Source organism: Lissotriton helveticus, chromosome 2_1 (assembly GCF_964261635.1).
Source record: "Lissotriton helveticus chromosome 2_1, aLisHel1.1, whole genome shotgun sequence".
Classification (NCBI taxonomy): Eukaryota; Metazoa; Chordata; class Amphibia; order Caudata; family Salamandridae; genus Lissotriton; species Lissotriton helveticus.
This window is the reverse complement of record NC_136059.1, coordinates 596917516-596937622: the sequence shown is the minus strand read 5'-3', so window position 1 is coordinate 596937622 and position 20107 is coordinate 596917516.

Below are 20107 nucleotides of genomic sequence, written 5' to 3'. Positions count from 1 at the left end.
AAAGGGTGTGTGTAACTTTTTCACGTTGTCATGTGAACAAGGCTCAGGGTAGAGCCGAAACATTTTGGCGACTAGCACGCAAATTTACTAATAAAGAATTGTACTGGGACCAAGGTCCGTGTCTGTGCTGTTTGGACAGGCACTAGAAGTGAGCAGCCTCGACGGAGAAAACAGAAACTGTAAATGTATGTATATATATGTATGTATATATATGTATGTATATATATGTATATATGTATATATATGTATATATGTATATATGTGTATATATGTATATATGTATATATATATATATTCACTGAAAAAACCATAGGTTATAGACCATATATAGTTAGGAATTAGCATTTACAAAACCTTGAAAATTCACTGCAAAAACCATAGGTTAGAGACCATATATAGTTAGCTGGACATTTTATTGACATAAAACCAATGAAATTCCATATATAGTTAGTTGCACTAACTATATATCGCGCACCCGCAATCCACTGCTGATGATGTCACATATTACATCATTCATGACATGGTCAGTGACATCACTGATGACATCACTGATGACATCTCAAATGACATCACTGATGACATCACTGATAACAACATCCAGTGATTTTTTGTTTCTATAAAGTTTAAATATGTCTTACATATTGAAGAATGAGTGGATGTGTAAGTGTCTGGACGAAGGATTTAGTAGGTGCATGACTGACTGTATGAGTGAGTGATTAAATGTGTCTCACTGAGTGCATGGGTTAGTGACTAAACTGTCTTAATTTGTGCATCATTATGTCTGTTGTTCTGTAAACTGCTGCATGTGTTGATCAGTAGCTATATGAGTAACTATATGGGTTATTGATTGATTGCCCAAGTATTTGTATGGGAGACTGAGTGTGTGTGTGGCTAGCTGGGAGGTGTGTGACTCTGTGCAGATCAATCTGTACTTGTATCAATGATTGTATAAGAAGGTAAGTATGTGTTAGTATATGTTTGAAAATGTAAGGTGCTCTATGTTTAACTGTATAGACAAGAAAATGGAAGTGTCATTGATTCTTTACAGGACTGACTAGGTGTGTGAGTAACTCCATGGATGAGTGGCAGACTGTGAGTGTCTGTATAGGTGTATGAGTGCATATGATAGTGTTGTAAAGATGAGTGATTGTATGTATGAATGATTTTATGGGTGAATGAGTGAAGGTGTGTGTAGACGTAGCAATCAGTGAGTGCGTATGTAGTAACTAGTATTGGTGTGTCAATGGTTTCAAAAATTATACTCTCTTTTTAACACTGGGTGAAACAGAGGTTATATTAAAATGTGAGGAGATGCATTGTATTGTCACATGAATGATATCATCAGTGATGTGGTCATTGATGTCAAATGAGATGTCATCAGTGATGTCATCAGTGATGTCATTTGAGATGTCATCAGTGATGTCATCAGTGATGTCACTGACCATGTCATGAATGATGTAATATGTGACATCATCAGCAGTGGATTGCGGGTGCGCGATATATAGTTAGTGCAACTAACTATATATGGAATTTCATTGGTTTTATGTCAATAAAATGTCCAGCTAACTATATATGGTCTCTAACCTATGGTTTTTGCAGTGAATTTTCAAGGTTTTGTAAATGCTAATTCCTAACTATATATGGTCTATAACCTATGGTTTTTTCAGTGAATTTTCAAGGTTTTGTAAATGCTAATTCCTAACTATATATGGTCTATAACCTATGGTTTTTTCAGTGAATTTCAATGGTTTTTTAATAGCAAATATCATAAGCTGTCGAATGTCAAGTACGTGGTAAGTAAAAACATTTTCGTGTTTATGCACACTGATCTGCTTTGAATGCTGCCCCCACCCCTCATTTCTATTAGGAGTACTCTCTCTTTGCAGATAGTGAAGGGTAGTTAACGCAGCCCTTTGCCCCCTTTGTAATCCGTCGTGCCTGCTTCTCTCTCCATTTGATTGATTGTTCTCTTTGGTTCATTCTCTATTTACAAACAAGCACAGAGTCGCAATACTCTGTTTAGTCTTTGCAGATAGCGAAAAATCGTGTAAAAAAACAAAAGGAATCGAACAAAATCAGTAGGCCACTAATGGGATCTCTTTTTGACCTCGCTAAAATAGAAACATTAGGAACAACCTGTTGAAAATAGCAATGCGTATGTACATAAGCGGCGTTCATTTGTGTTCACAGTACCCCTTGTTGATTGTTTGAATCGAGCATTGAATTGTTCGAAGTTGGTTCTCTTAAGGATCTTCTCTGCCTGCAAACGAGGAAGAATAGGAATATTCTCTCTCCCTTTGCAGATAGTGAAGGGTAGGTAACGCAAGCCTTTAACACGTCGTACCTATTTCATTCCTCATTGATTGATTGATTGTCCGAACATTGACTGTTTGGGAATTAGTTCTTTTTGGAGGTATTCCCTGTTTGCAAATAAACGTAGGAAAATCTTTGCAAGTAGTGAAAGGGTACGTAATGCGGACCTTTCTCCCCCGTTGTAATCTGTCATGCCTATCTACTCCCCACTGATTGATGCACCTGTTTCACCCGGACCATTTACTAGACATACGTCATCTGGCCCGACCAGAGAGCACCCCTAGTGAAAAGGACATATGCAATAATAACGAAGTGATCACTGTATCCTGTTAACAGAAACTTTAGCATGAAACAACCTGGAAAGAAAAGAATAGGAAAACGAAAATCAGTAGGCCACTGATGAACATGAACTTTTATTAAACAACGAACAAAGAAACGATAACATAACGTAATGATAAAACCTATTAATGTCCTAGAAACAAGAAAACGTTAAAATATGCCAGTGGTGAGAGACCAGAAAAACAGTAAGAGAAACCAAATCACCCCTCGCTGTCCCACCGCCTGCCACGCCAAAAAAATCGATAGACTAGGGAAAATGCAAGTCAGTAGAACATCCGCCCCCACTCTGGAAACTTCCAAGGTGGGGCAGGGTTGCGGCTACGCCCAGCCGGGAGCAGCCCATATAAGGCAGGTCCTGCTGCCACGCCTTGGCCAGGAGATCCTAACGTAGGGTGTAGCCGGAGGAGAGGCCGAGGCCAGCGGGACCCGGCCAGGGGATTGCCTTTACAACGCTGAACAGTTGCAGGGGGGGGGAATGTCTCCTCGACCCTCCCCTCTCTCTCCCAGTCCGGCCGCGGTGGCCCTTGAGAGTTGCAGGTACTCCCGCCACATGCTCTTCCGGTCCGGCCACCAACGGTCGGGGGGCCGAGGACGACGGGATCCGGCTGCAGCCGATAAACCAAGAAACCCGTTCATGGGGCCAGAGCCAGGGGCGTCCGGCCGACATCTACCGGAAGCCCGGCCCGAAGACGGACGGGACACTTCTTCTTTCATGAATAATGGCTGCGACAACACTGGGGGGGGATGTCTTGCACATGCCTCCGACCCCCCCCCCCCTCGTCCTCATCGCCTGGTCCGGCCATAACAAATCTCAAGCGAGACGCCGTGGGGTACACTGGGAGGGAGAGACGGTGCGAACAGGCCTCTCCCGCCTCCCCAGGTGGAGGCTTCCCAGCTGCACCCTCAGCGCTCCAGGCGCCCGGAAAAGGGTTCTTCCACTGTGGCCATGCTGCAACGTCTCGCCCGGCAGGGTGGAGCCCGTCCGCTCATTTGACCCCGCGATCGCCAGTAGCTACCGAACTCTCAAAATGGCGGTCGACCTGGCAAGAGCGGGCCCAGCATAAAGAAATGGCCCGGTCACTGGTTGACTCCACCACCGTAGTCCTCCACGACCTTGAAGATTCTAGAGGAGCCGCGGGAGTCTCCGACCCCCGATGGGGAATGACTGCCATGATCGCACGTGGAGTGACGAAACTGTATCCGCGGGACGTCGGCGCTCCCATGCTGGCGCCAGCCTCACTTTGAATTACTAGAATCCTGCAGACCTCAGTTCCGGTGAAAGCACAGTGTGACCCGGTAGGAAAAATTGTTGCACCCCCTCCCCTTTTTCACTGATAGTTCAAACCACCGATCCTTTCCTTTGCCCTTTTAACGGAACTTTGGACTGCCTCCCCTCTTTTACATTTTCTAGAGAAAACAAAACATTAACCACTACATTAGCATAGCAGTTGACACCAGAACTGTTTTCAAATTTAAAACCAACAACATCTTCAACAAAATCCTTTTTGTTTCTGCTGTGACCCTGCTACAGCACAGGCATTGTCCCCAGCAGTAATTCTGCGATGCCGGTAAGAATAGCTGTGGTGCCTACTGGACTCACTCACCCCCGCGGCGCCCCACGCCGTTATTTGCTGGGCGGCAACTTACTAGACATCCCTTTCGTGCCATCTAGATTTCAGCGCGTTCTGCTGCCTTGGAACTATTCGCACAACAGACCGCTACTGACAAGAATATTTCATTATTGGTGCTGTCAATTTCAATAAATCTATTGGATAATTCAAAAGAAATTGCCACGGTCTCTTCGTTGTTTAAATGTTTTTACTGTTTTTGTTTTGTTGTATATATTTATATGTTATTAAAGTTTTATATTCCTACTACTTTGTTGGAGTGCTACATATTTTTAATGTGACACATAATTGTAAAAACTTTGATGTACCAAGAGTCATTCCTGGAATCTTCCGCTTCAGGCTCGGTCCCCTCCCCAATCACAATACAGGATGGTTTTCAGATAGTAGGAACACGTGTGGTGTGACGGATCTCATCGGGTGTGGGCCTTGATCTACTATAACTCCTTTGAAGAGGGGTGATTCTTTACAGCTGGGGCCATAAACTACATCTGCAGGGCTAGCTGATAGCCTGGACAATCGGACACAGAGGAAGAGGAGTGTCAGAGGGTGCGGTAGTGAATAGGGCGAAAGGGAGGTGTCGGGCGGGCACAGAGTGTGATTCTCTGGGAAGAGCAGCGCAGATGGGGGGAGGTTTATTGCCCATGCATAAGACAGAGAGCGGGGGTGACCAGTGCCTGGGGAAGATGCTTGCGAGGGTGAGGAGCCATGCTACGAATCGACAGCGTGCAGAGAGTGGGTCTGGTCAAGGCATCTAAAATGGCTGCCGTGCACCACAAAAGTGTGGCATTTCAAAAAAGGCAAGATGGCGCAAACAATGTTTTTCAACACTTCCTCATTTCCTTCGAATCGAACGTTAACAGACGTTGGGGCATATTACCAAAGTTAAGCGATATTTATCGCTAACGATGCTTACCAACGAATTTTTTACCGCTAAGCATCGTCAGAAATTATCGAAGATAAACCTTGCTATTATCAAGGTTTATCGCAAATGCGATAATAAACGGCCGCAATGCATGAATATCGCTAAAAACTCAGCGATATTCATGCATTACCGAGCTAATGCTCTTAGCCATGTTATCCACCTCCCATTGGATAACATGGCTAAGAACTGCTCAGGGCAGGTGTTACTTTTTGGAGATATTCGCGCTTAGCGCGAATATCTCCAAAAGGAGATAGATATCTTGCATGTTGTAATGCAAGTTATTGTGGTATATGGAACTCATACCATAATCTCTCAGGAAAGCAGAAACTGATCCTTTTGGGACCGCCTAAAAAGGCCTAGGGGGTGAGGAGTACTCTACTTTGCCCCCTTTTCACGTTCCGAACTATTTTATTTTACTCTCTTCTGTAATTACACAAAATAGCAGCGATAAGATGCATCGGAGACACACAGTGAGAGAAAGGAGGCCGGAGATGAAGAAGAGATGTCAAATACACATTGGAGATAATATAGTGGCAGAAGGGAAGTAAATATGAGTAAACTTACCATGTAACATAAAAATGTTGCACTCTATACTAAAAGTCTCATTTTATACTACAATCACTTCGCTACAACCTCATAAATTAAAAATAAAAATGAATAATGTCTCAAACAATTTTTGATTTCTAAATATAAATTTATTCTTCAGAATTTTCTAAATTTGAAAGAACTAGTAACATGTCCTCATCAGCAATGTCCTCATGAAAAGTCTGCAATGATGATTCTTGTAACTCTATGGTCTCCAAACATTCGATAAATTCGCCATCAAGAGATTGATCAAAAAAATCATTCAAGTCATCTCCTCCTTGTGACAATATTTCATTATTGGTGCTGTCAATTTCAATCAATGTAGTGGAATCATTCAAGTCATCTCCTCGTGACAATATTTCATTATTGGTGCTCTCAATTTCAATCAATGTAGTGGAATCATTCAAGTCATCTCCTCCTTGTGACAATATTTCATTATTGGTGCTGTCCATTTCAATCAATCTAATGGAATCATACAAGTCATCTCCTCCTTGTGACAATATTTCATTATTGGTGCTCTCAATTTCAATCAATGTAGTGGAATCATTCAAGTCATCTCCTTGTGCCAATATTTCATTATTGGTTCAATCAATCTAATGGAATCATACAAGTCATCTCCTCCTTGTGACAATATTTCATTATTGGTGCTCTCAATTTCAATCAATGTAGTGGACAATTCAAAAGAAATTGCCACGGTCTCTTCATTGTGAGCCATTTTATTTTGAAATTGCTTGCTGTAAATTGCAGAAAAAAATAATCACTTTCATTTATCGTTTTTAGTAATACATAATATAAAACTAACTTTATCAAGTATTTAGTATAACAGAAGGACTGCAAATAAATAACAAATACAGTGTACAACATAGTTCCCCTTACAAATTAACAACTCACCTTTTTAAAAGTAGGAGAAGTGTTAGTACTGTGTAAATCAAACGCCAGAAATTCACCACCAAAAATTCCTCACAAATGTACCTCAGACAGTAGTATCACAAAATGGCTGTGGTTTCCTCTCATTTGAAATATATACATAACCAATTAACTTTCATCACACACAAATACAAAACCAAACTAACATTTTAATTGGTTCTAAATTTCAACACTTTCAAATGTGTTTTCCCCATGCAATTTTCCATAGGACATTTACATACGTCTACAGCCTGAATGGCTGAACGGAATTACACCAAACTTGGCAAAATGGTACATCAAACCTAAGAGGTCAGGAAGGATCTACTATGCCCCCTTATGGTCATTTCCCCCTTCGCTTTGGCCTCCTCTTGTCTCTCAATCCTACCGAGAGACAAGATGGCGGCCGCTACGGACTGTTTGGAATGTTGACAGACGCCGGAGAACCAATCAGCTTCGCAAAGCTCCGTAACGCGAAAAGTACGCGAAGCGGAGCGCTGTTACAGATATATATCTTTTTTTGAACGTTAATTTCTCAAAATCCACTGGAGCACATATATTGAGGCCTAGCAAAGGCACATCGGGCTACCAGTCCCTAATATTTTGCCAAGTTTCGTGCAAATCCATTCAGCCGTTCGATTATTATTATTTTTATTTTTTTTTGCCCCGCGGGGCCCTTTTAAAACCTCCACATCAAACGTAGGGGGTCAGCGAGGATCTACTATTCCCCCTTATGGTCATTTGCCCCTTCGCTTTGGCCTCCTCTTGTCTCTCGATCCTACCGAGAGACAAGATGGCGGCCGCTACGGACTGTTTGGAATGTTGACAGACGCCGGAGAACCAATCAGCTTCGCAAAGCTCCGTAACGCGAAAAGTACGCGAAGCGGAGCGCTGTTACAGATATATATCTTTTTTTGAACGTTAATTTCTCAAAATCCACTGGAGCACATATATTGAGACCTAGCAAAGGCACATCGGGCTACCAGTCCCTAATATTTTGCCAAGTTTCGTGCAAATCCATTCAGCCGTTCGATTATTATTATTTTTATCTTTTTTTTGCCCCGCGGGGCCCTTTTAAAACCTTCACATCAAACGTAGGGGGTCAGCGAGGATCTACTATTCCCCCTTATGGTCATTTGCCCCTTCGCTTTGGCCTCCTCTTCTCTCTCGATCCTACAGAGAGACAAGATGGCGGCCGCTACGGACTGTTTGGAATGTTGACAGACGCCGGAGAACCAATCAGCTTCGCTTCACAAAGCTCCGTTGCGCAAAAAGTACGCGTCCTGGAGCGCTGCCCGGTCCGCTGTTACAGATATATATCTTTTTTTAAACGTTAATTTCTCAAAATCCACTGTAGCACATATATTGAGACCTACAAAAGGCACATCGGGCTACCAGTCCCTACAATTTTGCCAAGTTTCGTGCAAATCCATTCAGCCGTTCGGGCTAAAAGTGAGGCCAACCGCCCTATGGAAAACTCAATGTTAAAAACACGTTTTGGGACCCCCCTTTTTTCTCAGCCCCCCCTTGACGAACCCCCCCCAAATTTTCAAGGGCTGCTCAGAAACAAAATGTGCCATTTTCCTGAAAATTTCAGCCAATTCCGTCCACAAACGCCAAAGTTATTAGACATAGAATTTTCAAAAATCCCATAGAGAAAAAATCCTAACTATATATACCTACTGGCGACCGCCAGTAGGTAATATATATATGTATGTATGTGTATATATATATGTATGTATATATATGTTTATATGTATGTATATATATGTATGTATATGTATATATATATACACACACACATCGATTCGATTCAGTAAGCTTTATTCGATTATTAAAAACAATCATAAAAGCACAGAGAACATTTAAACCATGTGCAATACATTAGTATGGTATAACAGCAGTCAGGGCAACAAATATTAAAATAACATACTTTGGCTCCTGAATTAGGAGCACAACCGACCATCACATTCAGGAGAGCTCCTTCTATGAGGGATGCTCTGGTGAGAACCAGTCCGGAAGTAACCAACGCTGTTAACTGGCTGACTAATAAGAAAGTTAGACGTTTGTTGATCCTTTCTCCAATTTACCCAACACTATTCAAGGGTATTATACTTGCAAAACGGATTTTGCGGTTTATATACTGGAATGCACTTGTCAGCTTTCTTATGTGGGCAGCACTAAACTCCCTGTTTTTAATCGTATTTTGCAGCACTTACGGGCAATCGTTAATTCGGATCCTGCTTATCCGGTTGCCCGACATTTTAAAATAGTGCATCAAAATAATTTGCAAGATCTTAAATATTTTGTTATTGACTCAGTTCCAAAATCCATAAGAGGTGGCAATCGAGAGAAAAAACTGCGCCAACTGGAAAGTCAATATATATTACGGTTAAATACTAAAAAGCCAAATGGGCTGAATACAGGGGAGGACTTGGTTAATTTCCTTTAATAAATACATGTATGAATTGCTGGCTATTAGTTTGTATATAATGATAGTTGCTGAATAAATACCCAAATCATGTATTCTCATGACCAGTACTATTTATTTATTTATTTATTTCTCTATTTGGTTATATAAATCCTTGAATGAAATGTAAGGAGGTAGTCTTTAACTTTTCTGCTGCTAATTAGATGAAACCAAAATGAATATGTTTATATTTTCCTTTATGTGTATACATGTATTTTTTTGAACTTGGATTATAAGGTTTTAATTCATGTATATTTATTATGGTTTTAATAGTGATGGATTTTAGGTATAGATTAACTTAATCATTGTAATACAATTAGCTTTATGAATTACATTTAATACTGTGACATTTTATTGGTTTACCTAGGTCCCTAGTTTTACTAGTTTTCTTTCTGGTAGGGGTGTAGTTATTGCACATCTATAATGAATTTTGTTACTTTACGATTCAATACTATGATTGAAACATATATGAATCTATAAATCTTTTCATCTAGGTTCTCAGACAACTTTTGGGCAGTCTTGGGTTTTAAACTATTGATCTTTGAACATGTTAATTCGGCAAGCTTTTGGACAACAACTTTATGCACTATATTGTTCGCATCCGCTATGAATTTGTCAATTTAATTTCTGTGGGTACTAGATCAAGTAATCAGTACTTTGTTTTTATTGCACTAGGGTGTACCCAATTGTTGCTCTTTTACCATATAGAAGTTTTGATATGTTGATTCAATTTCAAGGATATCAAAGTTGGGCACTTGCCCTTGATTATTTACAAATTTATTGTTACATTTGTCTGTCGCATGTTCTTGTTCAACAATTATAATGTTGGGGAAGTTTACCTATGCTTTGTACTTTTGAAGTCTCTCTACTACTTCTATGAATTGATTGGGAGTGACTATGAAGGAGCAACTGGGTATTTAAGGACGCGGGTTCTTTAAGCATGTCATGTGATCAAGGCCAGGGGAACCTAGCCGAAACGCGTCATGTTGAGGAATATATTTGCACTTTAAAATTCTACCTTTCGTGTGGTGTTCCGTTCCTGCTGGTGAAACGCTGGGTGGATTCTGCCATATTTGTGTTTCTAAGGACTTGGTTCTTCATATATATATATATATATATATGTATATATTACCTACTGGCGGTCGCCAGTAGGTATATATAGTTAGGATTTTTTCTCTATGGGTTTTTTTAAAATTCTATGTCTAATAACTTTGGCGTTTGTGGACGGAATTGGCTGAACTTTTCAGGAAAATGGCACATTTTGTTTCTGAGCAGCCCCTGAAAATTTTGGGGGGGTTCGTCAAGGGGGGGCCGAGAAAAAAGGGGGGTCCCAAAACGCGTTTTTCCCATGTTAATTTCCATAGGGCGGTTGGCCTCACTTTTAGCCCGAACGGCTGAATGGATTTGCACGAAACTTGGCAAAATTGTAGGGACTGGTAGCCCGATGTGCCTTTTGTAGGTCTCAATATATGTGCTTCAGTGGATTTTGAGAAATTAATGTTCAAAAAAAGATATATATCTGTAACAGCGGACTGGGCAGCGCTCCGCTACGCGTACTTTTCGCGCAACGGAGCTTTGTGAAGCGAAGCTGATTGGTTCTCTGGCGTCTGTCAACATTCCAAACAGTCCGCAGCGGCTGCCATCTTGTCTCTCGGTAGGATCGAGAGACAAGAGGAGGCCAAAGCGAAGGGGCAAATGACCATAAGGGGGAATAGTAGATCCTCGCTGACCCCCTACGTTTGATGTGGAGGTTTTAAAAGGGCCCCGCGGGGCAAAAAAAAATAATAATAATAATAATCGAACGGCTGAATGGATTTGCACGAAACTTGGTAAAATATTAGGGACTGGTAGCCCGATGTGCCTTTGCTAGGTCTCAATATATGTGCTCCAGTGGATTTTGAGAAATTAACGTTCAAAAAAAGATATATATCTGTAACAGCGCTCCGCTTCGCGTACTTTTCGCGTTACGGAGCTTTGCGAAGCTGATTGGTTCTCCGGCGTCTGTCAACATTCCAATCAGTCCGTAGCGGCCGCCATCTTGTCTCTCGGTAGGATTGAGAGACAAGAGGAGGTCAAAGCGAAGGGGGAAATGACCATAAGGGGGCATAGTAGATCCTTCCTGACCTCTTAGGTTTGATGTACCATTTTGCCAAGTTTGGTGTAATTCCGTTCAGCCATTCAGGCTGTAGACGTATGTAAATGTCCTATGGAAAATTGCATGGGGAAAACACATTTGAAAGTGTTGAAATTTAGAACCAATTAAAATGTTACTTTGGTTTTGTATTTGTGTGTGATGAAAGTTAATTGGTTATGTATATATGTCAAATGAGAGGAAACCACAGCCCTTTTGTGATACTACTGTCTGAGGTACATTTGTGAGGAATTTTTGGTGGTGAATTTCTGGTGTTTGATTTACACAGTACTAACACTTTTCCTACTTTTAAAAAGGTGAGTTGTTAATTTGTAAGGGGAACTATGTTGTACACTTGAAGATAATTTGAAAAATGTTTTCTGTTATTTATTTGCAGTCCTTCTGTTATACTAAATACTTGATAAAGTTAGTTTTATATTATGTATTACTAAAAACGATAAATGAAAGTGATTATTTTTTTCTGCAATTTACAGCAAGCAATTTCAAAATAAAATGGCTCACAATGAAGAGACCGTGGCAATTTCTTTTGAATTGTCCACTACATTGATTGAAATTGAGAGCACCAATAATGAAATATTGTCACAAGGAGGACATGACTTGTATGATTCCATTAGATTGATTGAAATGGACAGCACCAAGAATGAAATATTGTCACAAGGAGATGACTTGAATGATTCCACTACGTTGATTGAAATTGAGAGCAGCAATAATGAAATATTGTCACAAGGAGGAGAGGACTTGTATGATTCCATTAGATTGATTGAAATGGACAGCACCAATAATGAAATATTGTCACAAGGAGGAGATGACTTGAATGATTCCACTACATTGATTGAAATTGAGAGCACCAATAATGAAATATTGTCACGAGGAGATGACTTGAATGATTCCACTACATTGATTGAAATTGACAGCACCAATAATGAAATATTGTCAGAAGGAGGAGATGACTTGAATGATTTTTTTGATCAATCTCTTGATGGCGAATTTATCGAGTGTTTGGAGACCATAGAGTTACAAGAATCATTATTGGAGACTTTTCATGAGGACATTGCTGATGAGGACATGTTACTAGTTCTTTCAAATTTAGAAAATTCTGAAGAATAAATTTATATTTAGAAATCAAAAATTGTTTGAGACATTATTCATTTTTATTTTTAATTTATGAGGTTGTAGCGAAGTGATTGTAGTATAAAATGAGACTTATAGTATAGAGTGCAACATTTTTATGTTACATGGTAAGTTTACTCATATTTACTTCCCTTCTGCCACTATATTATCTCCAATGTGTATTTGACATCTCTTCTTCATCTCCGGCCTCCTTTCTCTCACTGTGTGTCTCCGATGCATCTTATCGCTGCTATTTTGTGTAATTACAGAAGAGAGTAAAATAAAATAGTTCGGAACGTGAAAAGGGGGCAAAGTAGAGTACTCCTCACCCCCTAGGCCTTTTTAGGCGGTCCCAAAAGGATCAGTTTCTGCTTTCCTGAGAGATTATGGTATGAGTTCCATATACCACAATAACTTGCATTACAACATGCAAGATATCTATCTCCTATTACCAACTTTTGGAGATATTCGCGCTAAGCGCGAATATCTCCAAAAAGTAATACCTGCCCTGAGCAGTTCTTAGCCATGTTATCCAATGGGAGGTGGATAACATGGCTAAGAGCATTAGCTCGGTAATGTATGAATATCGCTGAGTTTTTAGCGATATTCATGCATTGCGGCCGTTTATTATCGCATTTGTGATAAACCTTGATAATAGCAAGGTTTATCTTCGATAATTTCTGATGATGCTTAGCGGTAAAAAATTCGTTGGTAAGCATCGTTAGCGATAAATATCGCTTAACTTTGGTAATATGCCCCAACGTCTGTTAACGTTCGATTCGAAGGAAATGAGGAAGTGTTGAAAAACATTGTCTGCGCCATCTTGCCTTTTTTGAAATGCCACACTTTTGTCGTGCACGGCAGCCATTTTAGATGTCTTGACCAGACCCACTCTCTGCACGCTGTCGATTCGTAGCATGGCTCCTCACCCTCGCAAGCATCTTCCCCAGGCAATGGTCACCCCCGCTCTCTGTCTTATGCATGGGCAATAAACCTCCCCCCATCTGCGCTGCTCTTCCCTGAGAATCACACTGTGCCCGCCCGACACCTCCCTTTCGCCCTATTCACTACCGCACCCTCTGACACTCCTCTTCCTCTGTGTCCGATTGTCCAGGCTATCAGCTAGCCCTGCAGATGTAGTTTATGGCCCCAGCTGTAAAGAATCACCCCTCTTCAAAGGAGTTATAGTAGATCAAGGCCCACACCCGATGAGATCCGTCACACCACACGTGTTCCTACTATCTGAAAACTATCCTGTATTGTGATTGGGGAGGGGACCGAGCCTGAAGCGGAAGATTCCAGGAATCACTCTTTGTACATCAAAGTTTTTACAATTATGTGTCACATTAAAAATATATAGCACTCCAACAAAGTAGTAGGAATATAAAACTTTAATAACATATAAATATATACAACAAAACAAAAACAGTAAAAACATTTAAACAACGAAGAGACCGTGGCAATTTCTTTTGAATTATCCAATAGATTTATTGAAATTGACAGCACCAATAATGAAATATTCTTGTCAGTAGCGGTCTGTTGTGCGAATAGTTCCAAGGCAGCAGAACGCGCTGAAATCTAGATGGCACGAAAGTGATGTCTAGCAAGTTGCCGCCCAGCAAATACCGGCGTGGGGCGCCGCGGGGGTGAGTGAGTCCAGTAGGCACCACAGCTATTCTTACCGGCATTGCAGAATTACTGCTGGGGACAATGCCTGTGCTGTAGCAGGGTCACAGCAGAAACAAAAAGGATTCTGTTGAAGATGTTGTTGGTTTTCAATTTGAAAACAGTTCTGGTGTCAACTGCTATGTTATTGTAGTGGTTAATGTTTTGTTTTCTCTAGAAAATGTAAAAGAGGGGGAGGCAGTCCAAAGTTCCGTTAAAAGGGCAAAGGAAAGGATCGGTGGTTTGAACTATCAGTCAAAAAGGGGAGGGGGTGCAACAATTTTTCCTACCGGGTCACACTGTGCTTTCACCGGAAGTGAGGTCTGCAGGATTCTAGTAATTCAAAGTGAGGCTGGCGCCGACGTCCCGCGGATACAGTTTCGTCACTCCACGGGTGATCATGGCAGTCATTCCCCATCGGGGGTCGGAGACTCCCGCGGCTCCTCTAGAATCTTCAAGGTCGGGGAGGACTACGGTGGTGGAGTCAACCAGTGACCGGGCCATTTCTTTATGCTGGGCCCGCTCTTGCCAGGTCGACCGCCATTTTGAGAGTTCGGTAGCTACTGGCGATCGCGGGGTCAAATGAGCGGACGGGCTCCACCCTGCCGGGCGAGACGTTGCAGCATGGCCACAGTGGAAGAACCCTTTTCCGGGCGCCTGGAGCGCTGAGGGTGCAGCTGGGAAGCCTCCACCTGGGGAGGCGGGAGAGGCCTGTTCGCACCGTCTCTCCCTCCCAGTGCACCCCACGGCGTCTCGCTTGAGATTTGTTATGGCCGGACCAGGCGATGAGGACGAGGGGGGGGGGGGTCGGAGGCATGTGCAAGACATCCCCCCCCAGGGTTGTTGCAGCAATTATACAAGAAAGAAGAAGTGTCCCGTCGGTCTTCGGGCCGGGCTTCCGGTAGATGTCGGCCGGACGCCCCTGGCTCTGGCCCCATGAACGGGTTTCTTGGTTTATTGGCTGCAGCCGGATCCCGTCGGCCTCGGCCCCCCGACCGTTGGTGGCCGGACCGGAAGAGCATGTGGCGGGACTACCTGCAACTCTCAAGGGCCACCGCGGCCGGACTGGGAGAGAGAGGGGAGGGTCGAGGAGACATTCCCCCCCCCCCTGCAACTGTTCAGCGTTGTAAAGGCAATCCCCTGGCCGGGTCCCGCTGGTCTCGGCCTCTCCTCCGGCTACACCCTACGTTAGGATCTCCTGGCCGAGGCGTGGCAGCAGGACCTGCCTTATATGGGCTGCTCCCGGCTGGGCGTAGCCGCAACCCTGCCGCACCTTGGAAGTTTCCAGAGTGGGGGCGGATGTTCTACTGACTTGCATTTTCCCTAGTCTATCGATTTTTTTGGCGTGGCAGGCGGTGGAACAGCGAGGGGTGATTTGGTTTCTCTTACTGTTTTTCTGGTCTCTCACCACTGGCATATTTCTAACGTTTTCTTGTTTCTAGGACATTAATAGGTTTTATCATTACGTTATGTTATCGTTTCTTTGTTCGTTGTTTAATAAAAGTTCATGTTCATCAGTGGCCTACTGATTTTCGATTTCCTATTCTTTTCTTTCCAGGTTGTTTCATGCTAAAGTTTCTGTTAACAGGATACAGTGATCACTTCGTTATTATTGCATATGTCCTTTTCACTAGGGGTGCTCTCTGGTCGGGCCAGATGACGTATGTCTAGTAAATGGTCCGGGTGAAACAGGTGCATCAATCAGTGGGGAGTAGATAGGCATGACAGATTACAACGGGGGAGAAAGGTCCGCATTACGTACCCTTTCACTACTTGCAAAGATTTTCCTACGTTTATTTGCAAACAGGGAATACCTCCAAAAAGAACTAATTCCCAAACAGTCAATGTTCGGACAATCAATCAATCAATGAGGAATGAAATAGGTACGACGTGTTAAAGGCTTGCGTTACCTACCCTTCACTATCTGCAAAGGGAGAGAGAATATTCCTATTCTTCCTCGTTTGCAGGCAGAGAAGATCCTTAAGAGAACCAACTTCGAACAATTCAATGCTCGATTCAAACAATCAACAAGGGGTACTGTGAACACAAATGAACGCCGCTTATGTACATACGCATTGCTATTTTCAACAGGTTGTTCCTAATGTTTCTATTTTAGCGAGGTCAAAAAGAGATCCCATTAGTGGCCTACTGATTTTGCTCGATTCCTTTTGTTTTTTTACACGGTTTTTCGCTATCTGCAAAGACTAAACAGAGTATTTTGACTCTGTGCTTGTTTGTAAATAGAGAATGAACCAAAGAGAACAATCAATCAAATGGAGAGAGAAGCAGGCACGACGGATTACAAAGGGGGCAAAGGGCTGCGTTAACTACCCTTCACTATCTGCAAAGAGAGAGTACTCCTAATAGAAATGAGGGGTGGGGGGCAGCATTCAAAGCAGATCAGTGTGCATAAACACGAAAATGTTTTTACTTACCACGTACTTGACATTCGACAGCTTATGATATTTGCTATTAAAAAACCATTGAAATTCACTGAAAAAACCATAGGTTATAGACCATATATAGTTAGGAATTAGCATTTACAAAACCTTGAAAATTCACTGAAAAAACCATAGGTTATAGACCATATATAGTTAGGAATTAGCATTTAAAAAACCTTATTTTACTCACACAAAACCATTGAAATTCCATATATAGTTAGTTGCACTAACTATATATCGCGCACCCGCAATCCACTGCTGATGATGTCACATATTACATCATTCATGACATGGTCAGTGACATCACTGATGACATCACTGATGACATCTCAAATGACATCACTGATGACATCTCACTTGACATCAATGATCACATCACTGATGATATCATTCATGTGATAATACAATGCATCTCCTCACACTGTAATATAACCTCCGTTACACCCAGTGTTAAATAGAGAGTATCATTTTTGAAACCATTGACACACCAATACTAGTTACTACATACGCACTCACTGATTCCTATGTCTACACACACATTCACTCATACAATCATTCATACATACAATCACTCATCTTTACAACACTATCATATGCACTCATACACCTATACAGACACTCACACTCTGCCACTCATCCATGGAGTTACTCACACACCTAGTCAGTCCTGAAAAGAATCAATCACACTTCCATTTTCTCATCTATACAGTTAAACACAGAACACCTTACATTTTTGAAACATATACTAACACATAGTTACTCTCTTATAGAATCACTGATACAAGTACACATTGATCTGCACAGAGTCACACACCTCCCAGCCAGCCATACACACACTCAGTCTCCCATACAAATACTTGTGCAACCAATCAATAACCCATATAGCTACTTATATAGCTACTGATCAACACATGCAGCAGCTTGCACAACAACAGACATACTGATGGACACTTTCAGACAGTTTAGTGACTAACCCGTGCATTCAGTAAGACGCATTTAATCACTCACTCATACAGTCAATCACGCACCTACTAAAACCTTCATTCAGACACTTATACATCCACTCATTCTTCAATATGTAAAACATATTTAAACTTTACAGAAACACATAATCACTGGATGTTGTCATCAGTGATGTCATCAGTGATGTCACTGACCATGTCATGAATGATGTAATATGTGACATCATCAGCAGTGGATTGCGGGTGCGCGATATATAGTTAGTGCAACTAACTATATATGGAATTTCAATGGTTTTGTGTGAGCAAAATAAGGTTTTTTAAATGCTAATTCCTAACTATATATGGTCTATAACCTATGGTTTTTTCAGTGAATTTTTATATATATATATGTATATATGTATATATGTATGTATATATGTATATATGTATGTATATATGTATATATGTATATATGTATGTATATATGTATGTATATATATATATATATATATGTGTATATATGTATGTATATATATATATATATATATGTACGATTTCCTCCTTACTGTGGAAAGAAATGCACTGCTCACTGGACTAGTAGGCAAACGAAGGTTTATTTTCAAATGGTACAGCAACGTGACAGCAAAGTCCTTTTGTGTAACCTGACGCGTTTCAGCCGTCAAGCAGCCTTGTTCACAGGTGAGTTCAGGATTGTGGCGTAGTCCGCCCACCGGCACGCCTTTTGAAGACTCCAGAGTACAAAGAAGTCTTCATGTACTGCAATCCCCATAATGCACAGTAACGCTATCCCACATTTATTTCATATCATATTGCAGTTCGTTTTCCTTTGAGTTCATATTCAGGGACACTGCAGTTAAAATGAAGCTTTGCACGGGATTACTGGGCATGATTATTTCACAATTTGCCACGCTGACACAACTGTAAATCTTGTCAAAACTCACGTGAGCCTGTCTGTCCTTGGTGAAACCGACGGGCTCAGTTTCACTCCCTTGCCTCCTGGTGCTTTTATTTAGAAAGGCTGAAATCCTCATACCTTAATTTTTCATTTTGCTTCATAGAGGCGGGTGGGCTCCTTTTAGACACAGCGTCTGGAATACCAAGTTAATTTTCTCCGGAAGGAGCCTCAATCCCACAGGGCAGGCAGTGCTAGGGGACGGAGAGCCCCTTGAAGACACACACACGATTTCCTCCTTACTGTGGAAAGAAATGCACTGCTCACTGGACTAGTAGGCAAACGAAGGTTTATTTTCAAATGGTACAGCAACGTGACAGCAAAGTCCTTTTGTGTAACCTGACGCGTTTCAGCCGTCAAGCAGCCTTGTTCACAGGTGAGTTCAGGATTGTGGCGTAGTCCGCCCACTGGCACGCCTTTTGAAGACTCCAGAGTACAAAGAAGTCTTCATGTACTGCAATCCCCATAATGCACAGTAACGCTATCCCACATTTATTTCATATCATATTGCAGTTCGTTTTCCTTTGAGTTCATATTCAGGGACACTGCAGTTAAAATGAAGCTTTGCACGGGATTACTGGGCATGATTATTTCACAATTTGCCACGCTGACACAACTGTAAATCTTGTCAAAACTCACGTGAGCCTGTCTGTCCTTGGTGAAACCGACGGGCTCAGTTTCACTCCCTTGCCTCCTGGTGCTTTTATTTAGAAAGGCTGAAATCCTCATACCTTAATTTTTCATTTTGCTTCATAGAGGCGGGTGGGCTCCTTTTAGACACAGCGTCTGGAATACCAAGTTAATTTTCTCCGGAAGGAGCCTCAATCCCACAGGGCAGGCAGTGCTAGGGGACGGAGAGCCCCTTGAAGACACACACACGATTTCCTCCTTACTGTGGAAAGAAATGCACTGCTCACTGGACTAGTAGGCAAACGAAGGTTTATTTTCAAATGGTACAGCAACGTGACAGCAAAGTCCTTTTGTGTAACCTGACGCGTTTCAGCCGTCAAGCAGCCTTGTTCACAGGTGAGTTCAGGATTGTGGCGTAGTCCGCCCACTGGCACGCCTTTTGAAGACTCCAGAGTACAAAGAAGTCTTCATGTACTGCAATCCCCATAATGCACAGTAACGCTATCCCACATTTATTTCATATCATATTGCAGTTCGTTTTCCTTTGAGGTCATATTCAGGGACACTGCAGTTAAAATGAAGCTTTGCACGGGATTACTGGGCATGATTATTTCACAATTTGCCACGCTGACACAACTGTAAATCTTGTCAAAACTCACGTGAGCCTGTCTGTCCTTGGTGAAACCGACGGGCTCAGTTTCACTCCCTTGCCTCCTGGTGCTTTTATTTAGAAAGGCTGAAATCCTCATACCTTAATTTTTCATTTTGCTTCATAGAGGCGGGTGGGCTCCTTTTAGACACAGCGTCTGGAATACCAAGTTAATTTTCTCCGGAAGGAGCCTCAATCCCACAGGGCAGGCAGTGCTAGGGGACGGAGAGCCCCTTGAAGACACACACACTGCCTGCCCTGTGGGATTGAGGCTCCTTCCGGAGAAAATTAACTTGGTATTCCAGACGCTGTGTCTAAAAGGAGCCCACCCGCCTCTATGAAGCAAAATGAAAAATTAAGGTATGAGGATTTCAGCCTTTCTAAAT